Raw genomic sequence first — 7,678 nt, forward strand, 5'->3', positions numbered from 1 at the left:
TACATGCACCTAATCTTTTGGGGAGAGAGACGACCTCATTCTTTCCTGTTTATCCCAGGCAGTGATAGTCCCCTTGCTTCTGAGACCACATGTGGTCTACTATTGGAAAATCTGCTTATGCCTGATGCCCCTTGAAGTCTCCACAAGGGCCTGACTCAGCTGAGGGTTCACCGTCCACTCTCCAAATGGGCTCTGCCCAAGACGGCCAGAGTCGTCACTGTTGTCATTTGTAATCCATCTGGAGAGGGATGAAGATGTCCCGGAGCCACTCAGTTCATGGACTCAGGGATGCAACAAGCTCTATCTAGAAAAATCCTGGAAGTGGGGACTGGTGGTGGGTGGGCGGGGGTTGCCACTGTACTCATTCATTCAACAAATACTGAAAACTCTGTACCAGGATTTGGTCCAATAACAATCTGATCACAGTTGGAGGAAAGGCTGTAGGTCAGAGTTGAGAAAATTGTAAGGTGAGCTGTGGGCGTTGGCTGAGCATCAGTCAGGGTCCAATTAGGAAAAACTCGGCCATGCCAGGTAGTTCAGAAGAGGGAGTTTAATATAAGAACTAGTTATAAAGGTGTTGGAAAGACTGAAAAATAAAAACGGAGGATGGTGGGACACCCCAGAGATTAGGAAGTTAGAAGTCACTGCTATTCCCAGGGCTGGGGGAAGACATGGTGCTCCCAGGAGCCTCGACTACCTGCAGAAATTTGAATCATGAAGGCAGCTGCCAGCAGAGCTGGGCCCAGAGTAGATGAGGAGAAATACCTGGCTGCTCCTCCTTTCAGTCTCTTGTTGGTACCTCTTATGGCCAAATCCAGCTGGAATTCAATTGGCAAAAAAGTTTAAGAAATGTAATTTGCAGTGGTTAGCACCCTCCCCAACATGCACACACACACATACGCACTGCAAAACACCACAGGGAAAGGCTAGGGAATGGATCTGAGAGCAACAGGCAAATGCCCCAGTGTGTGAGGTGCATGTTCAAGCCTACATGTGATGTGAATGCTCAAGAATAAGCATGTGTATTAGCCTCAAAGGTATGTCTGCAGAGTGTGCTTGTGTGTGTTTTAGTGTGACCGTTCAAGGGTATGTATGTATCAGATGGATAACAAGCTTTATACCTGTGTGTGACAGGAACGAACACCCAAGTGTTTGTGTGTGATACGAACATTCAAGGCTACGTGTGCATGTGATGAGAATATTTAAAGCTCTTGGGGGACGTGTGTGTGTGTGCTGTGAATGTTCAGGAGGTGTGTGTGTAATGTGAATGTTCAGAGCCGTGTGATGTGATATTCATCCAAGGGGCATGTGTGTGTGACAGACTGTGTGTGTGTATGAGAGAGAGACAGAGAGAGAGAGAGAGACAGAGTCTGGTGAGAAGACATAGGGATGGAAGAAGAGTGCAGAGAAATGTTCCCTATATCCATGGAAGGAAATGTGGCCATTTGTCTTTGTTGGGGACAGAAATGTATACTAAACTTATCCCTAATAAACAGACTTTTTCATCCAAATGAGTTTCAAAGTAGCCACCTTAAAAAGTTAAATTCTTACTGTATTGATGCAGCCATGGCCCAGCAAAATTTTGGGGTCTGGTTTCATAGTCCATCTATGTGCCCAACAAAAAGTCTACAATCATTACTCATAATCATATATTCTTATTCGCTGAGGCTAGAATGACCCAACTTAATCACTTAATCATTCATCACTCCCATTATTGGCTTAACAACTTCTCCAAAACCCAAATCTCTCTCCTTTAAAAAAAAAAGGGGGGGGGGGGAATTTGTCCACCCTTGAGGCTAAGCTTCCCTTGCATGCATGCGTTAAAATACAAGCTTCATTGCTGGATAATTAGCTGTTGTGGATGGCAGTGTGCAGGGTGCTACAGAAACTACTAGGAACCAAAGGAATACTATGGAGTCTACAGAATTCCATCATATACACATTTTATTTTTATAAATTCAAACTATTACAGCAGGAATTTTAAAGGTGAGACAAACAATACTGTAAACAGTGCAGGCATTTTTATCCACTATTTTCTTTCATGGGCTCCTGCTCTGGAGTTAGCCTGGGATGGATAAGGCGACTCCATCTAGGACTTTGAATGTCTGTCTTTGTGCGAACATCTCGCATTTGGTGAAATTCAGAATCCTTTTCATATTCTCCCAAACCGCTCCATTCAAGCCTCTGAGGGATGGGGCACAGACCTGCAGTCAACTGCCCTACAGGGACAGGGATAGGAATCTTAGTATTTTCTACACCATGGCCCCTAAACACAAGCCAACTGGTTAATCTTGTGCTCATCCAAATAAATCATGATTGGTTCCACCTCTAGAAGAAACACTGGCCATGTTGGATTCCCGGAGAGTCCTGGCCAGTCACCAGTGTGTTACATTTCTAAAGGATATTTCCGTGGTAACTTTAGTCATAGATGATTTGTGACCTACACAGTGACTTTAGAATCCACCCCTCAGGTAAGATGTGATTCTGCACAAGACATCATGGAACTCATTCTCTTGCCTTCAGACAAAACTACTCTTGAGCTGTCTTGGACAGTTAAGAACTTACAACACTGTATAAAGTAATTCCCATGTGCACTGCACTCCAGCCCCACAGAGCTTCTTCTAGGCTTCTCTGGGCTTTGTGCATGTGATTCCTACTCTCCTGTATTCCCTGACTCCCTCCCCTCTCTTCTGAGGCCTGCTCTGAGGCCCTCACAGGGCTGGAGCACAGCGCAGCTCCCTTTGGCTTGTTGACAGGCGTGGTTCCACCCCCACCCTCAGCACTAAACTGAAGATGTTGGCCAAGAGTATTTTGATCTCCATTTTATTCTGAGTGCTTGGCTATAAAGCAACCTCCTCCACAAATATTTGTTGAAGGGTTAACGGGGATATTTCAAGAATTCTCTGTGAGATTTTTCCTTGTCATCAAGATTTACTATCTTGTAGAAAATGTGGTAAGGTGATTGACAAATGGAAAACGACTAATCTATTGGACTATTTAGAACTGACCTTATTTTTAATGACATTTGTTCTTTATTTTTAATACTCACGGAGATTCTCACCGACTGTTACCAATTAGCTTTCCCAAATTGAGCTTTAACTGTTGATTTTTGTACTAAGAAGTAGCATCTTCAAAAAAAATTCAGTTTAATATTTAATAATCCTAAATGTCAAGGAACTCTTCCCATGTGTAACTTCTCAAAATTCCTACTGTTGCAATTTAAAGCTTGCTTACTTTCTCTAATTCAGACCAAGATGACTAATCGACGTCCTCTGTGTAAGTCATATACACACTCAAAAACCATGACTCTCATCATTCTCTTCTCCAAGTTCAAATAATTTCAATCCCTTCAGCCTCACTGTTCTCCATGTCAATCCTCTTCATGTTCTCACAAATCACCCCAGTTCAGGCTTTCCAAGGGGTCCATGAGCCTGCAGATTGCTCCTCCATGACCAGTTCAGGAATTCCATGATCCAAAGGCAGGGTCCAGGCAACATGGGACAATGGGTGGCTTTAGAATCACATAGCTCTGGGTTCAAATCCTGGCTCTGCCAAGCATTGACTGAGATCTTCACAGGATCTCCTCCCCTCCCCAAGTTTGTCTGCGGATCTAAAAATGCCACACAGGACCAACATAATTCTTAGGTGAGTCAGATTATGTTGTGGACATGCAGGCCTAGCACAAGGCTACATGAAGTGGTCATAACACATGGCAGTCTGGGTCCCCTCCCCTTCCAAGGGCACAGCGTCTATCTGTGGCACTCCCTGGAGCTGATGCACGGAGGTGGATGGCCATGAGTGCCCCACATCTATCCCGGTTGGCTGCAAGCCAGCTCCGGGGACTCTGCTCAGCCTGAGATAAGAAGCTTCTCCAAGGGCAGCAGCCTAAGGCAAGGCGCCGTGAAGGTTTCCAGAGACAGCCTACTTCCGGAAGAGCAGATGCCAGGCAAACCCTGCCACCTTGTGGTGCTCATGTGTATGAGCCTACTCCAGCTGTCCAGCTGCCTTCCACTCTGGGCCCCCATCTGGTTTCTCGGTCTGGGGATATCCTCTCTCTCCGTTTCTCAGCCTGATCTACCCCAAGGCTTTCTGACCTGGAGGTGTGTCCCAAACCCCTTAGACCCAGGGCGTTCTCAACTTTGTCTATTAGCCCTGTCATCCCCAAAGGCCCTAGCCTCAGTGCCCTCATCTGACTGTATTAGGAAAGTTTTACCCTACTGGGCCAAAGGAGAACCTGGGAGTCTCTCTCCCCTACCCACCTTAGCCACTTAGCAGCTACCTGGGGCCTGGTATCTGACACTTGGGCAATTACTGCTCTGTTTGTACTGCCAAAGCCTCTGAATAAAACCTGGGGCCAGCTTCTCAGGCCCACTTCAGAGTGGCTTAGGTTAGGGTGGCTGGGATGTATGTGTGCACATGTGCACCGCCTCCCTGGCGGTGACTACCTCCTGACTTGCAGGGGACCTCCCAGCCCCAGCCCCTCAGCTACAGCAGTGATTCAGCTATCTGGACCTATCCCTGAGCCTTTAACAGCACCTATTCTGGCCACAGAGACAACACTTTCCTCCTTCACTCCCTGTTTTAAGCACTGAATTGCCAAGGCAGGTGAAAGGTAACTGATAGCCTAAAGTGACTGGCCATAATCCAGGCTCTATGGGCTTCTAGAAAATAAAGCGGAGAAGGGCAGAGGCTGAGGCTACCCTGAGATTTCAGGCAAACAGGCTTTATCTTGCTATGTGTGTTTGAAGCTTAGTGATCTGTGAGCTTTCAATAATTGGGTTGCTGACCTTTCAGCTGCACTCCTTTTCCCCTGTTGGGGTAATAGAATGGGTCAGCAAATCCATTGTTTTTAGTGCCCATAAGCCTGTGCCTAACAGTGACTCTGGATTTCCTGGCCCAGGGTGGGACAGAGCTAACATGCCCAACCAGCTGGTTGCGGCTGGCTATGGGACTGACCTGCCACACACCCATTTTGAGATCAGCTGATGGAATCCATTAATGTCCAAATTACTCACATCCCTTTCCAAATAGGTCAGAAATGCTTGGTTGCCACAATGTATAACCTAGAAAAGGTGAGAATGGGAGCTGTAAAAGCTAAAGATGTTACAGCTAAATGAAGGAGAATTTAGGAGCCTAAGTATGTTGGAATGAGGGAAACATTTACTGAGTGTTTATAACAAGCAACACATGGTGCTAAGTACTCTCACATAACTTATCACATTACCTGAGTAGTATCATCTTCATTTTATAGATGAGAAAGGTAAGGTTAAGAACTACCTTTGGGCCGGGCGCGGTGGCTCAAGCCTGTAATCCCAGCACTTTGGAAGGCCGAGACAGGCGGATCACGAGGTCAGGAGATCAAGACCATCCTGGCTAACACGGTGAAATCCCGTCTCTACTAAAAAATACAAAAAACTAGCCGGGCGAGGTGGCGGGCGCCTGTAGTCCCAGCTACTCAGGAGGCTGAGGCAGGAGAATGGCGTAAACCCGGGAGGCGGAGCCTGCAGTGAGCTGAGATCCGGCCACTGCACTCGAGCCTGGGCGACAGAGCGAGACTCCGTCTGGGGAGGGGGGGGGAAGAACCACCTTTGTATACAGGTGTAGGTTTGCATTCTGGCCATACTTCTTACTAGGAAGTAACTCTAAGTAAGCTAACTAACTTGAGTTTATTTCTCATGTAGAAAATAGGGATAAAGATGCCTGCCCTGCTGGTTTAAATAACAACATAGGTTGTAAGGGTGCTCACACGGCTCTTGGCACTCAGGAGTCACTACACTGTCATCAACAGTAGCAGTAACTTAACTGAGGTCATAAACATTCAAATCCAGGTTTTCTGACCCCCAAGTCTAGTGCTCATGGGGAAAGGAGCTAATTAGTACACAGTTTCTGAAGTCCAATAGGTACAGATGAACATTCCTAACCCCAAAATCCAAAATGCTCCAAACTCCAAAACTTTTTGAGGGCCTCAAAGACACCACAGGTGGAAAACTCCACACATCAAGTACTTAACACAAATCTGGTTTCATGCACAAAATTATTTAAAATATTGTATAAAATTACCTTCAGCCTGTGTGTATAAGATGCATATAAAACATACATGAATTTCATGTTTAGATTTGGGTCCCATTCCCAAGATATCTCATTATGTACAATGCAAATATCCCAAAATCCAAAAAAACTTGAAACCTGAAACACTTCTGCTCCCAAGCATTTCAGATAAGGGATATTCAACCTTTATAGGCGCCAGATTAACAACTAATTATCCTACAAAGTGTTAAGTGTAGAAGGACATACAAGGCATGGAACTGGCCCAGCAGGAAGTAATCCTTAAAAATAAGTTACCATGAAAACAAGTTTGTAAGCAGGGCAGTATTTTCTCTGTAGAACCAGCAAAGGTGAAAACCAGGAGACTGGAAATTATTTGGGAAAACAAGGACCAAAAGGTGGAGGCTAAACCTTAACAACGGAAGGATCCTTACAGTGAACTGGTTGGTCTGTTGTACATGTTACACACACACACACACACACAGAGTGGCATTTCTCCTCTTAGGTTGTACAAACACACTTCAAACTGGAACTCCTAATCCCCACAGCACCACACACATTACGCTCTCCTCCCACACTGAGAACATCGCCTCTTATTTTGTTCTCTGGCAATCTTCCCCCAAAGGATACACTAGAAACAATTTTTTGGTCATGTTTGGCAGCCGGTAGAAGATTCAAGCTGGCACTCGGCAAATATAGTTATTTATACTATAATGCTAAAAATCTTGCATTCTGCAATATCACACTCCAAAAATAACAGCAAAGGGGGTTGGGGCAGACCACTCAAAACCTATGGAATTCTGTAACCAGAGCAATAACAAAAGAGAATGAAACCTAATGATGATGCTAATGCAGTACCCCCACCACCTGTACACCAGTCCCCAGCAGCCTTAAATCCTGGGGCTTATACTGCATCCTGAGATGTAGGTCCTCTGAGATGTAATCTTAGCAGAGATGCATCCATCAAAATTAAAACTGTGATCCAGGACAGGGCCTTCTTCATCAATTTTTTAAAACAAGGTGGGTGAGGTGTCTTCACAGATTCTTCTATTCCACTCACAGTTTCCCCTGGGAGCCGAACGTCATGGAAAGGCTAGCAGTGCTTCTAGAAGCTACTAAACCAGTCCCTACTTGCAATAAAGGAAGGTGCTTCTAGAAAATTTTCAGCTTTTTTCTCAAGCTATTCAATTTTGTCCCTGATCATTTAAAAATATTAATGTTCGGCAGAAAATCTAACATAATTGTGGGTCATTCTGACACCATTTCCCAATTGCATATATGCTACTTCCCACCGAAAAAAACAATGTTGTTACAGACATGCGTGGTCATGAAAATAGTCACCACTTCACTCTGGTGATTCCTTCCCTTCTAGGTCAGAGGTGCCCGTGGCCCTAAGAATATGCAATACATTTCACACACACGTCACTCCAAAACCCAGAAAGTGCATCCCGGCCCTATGGCTGCACCCAGGCTTCACTCCAAAGGTGCCACTGCAGCTCACCACCAGTGCCTATGCCAGGGCACATCTCCCCTCAGTCGTGGGGGACAGAACACATGCAGGAGGAAAAAGATTAGCAGAGGAATATCAGAACTAGGCTCCTCAATTTTGATCACAGAAAGCAACTTCCCTGAT

The sequence above is a fragment of the Piliocolobus tephrosceles genome, chromosome 6 (genome assembly GCF_002776525.5).
Source record: "Piliocolobus tephrosceles isolate RC106 chromosome 6, ASM277652v3, whole genome shotgun sequence".
Lineage (NCBI taxonomy): Eukaryota > Metazoa > Chordata > Mammalia > Primates > Cercopithecidae > Piliocolobus > Piliocolobus tephrosceles.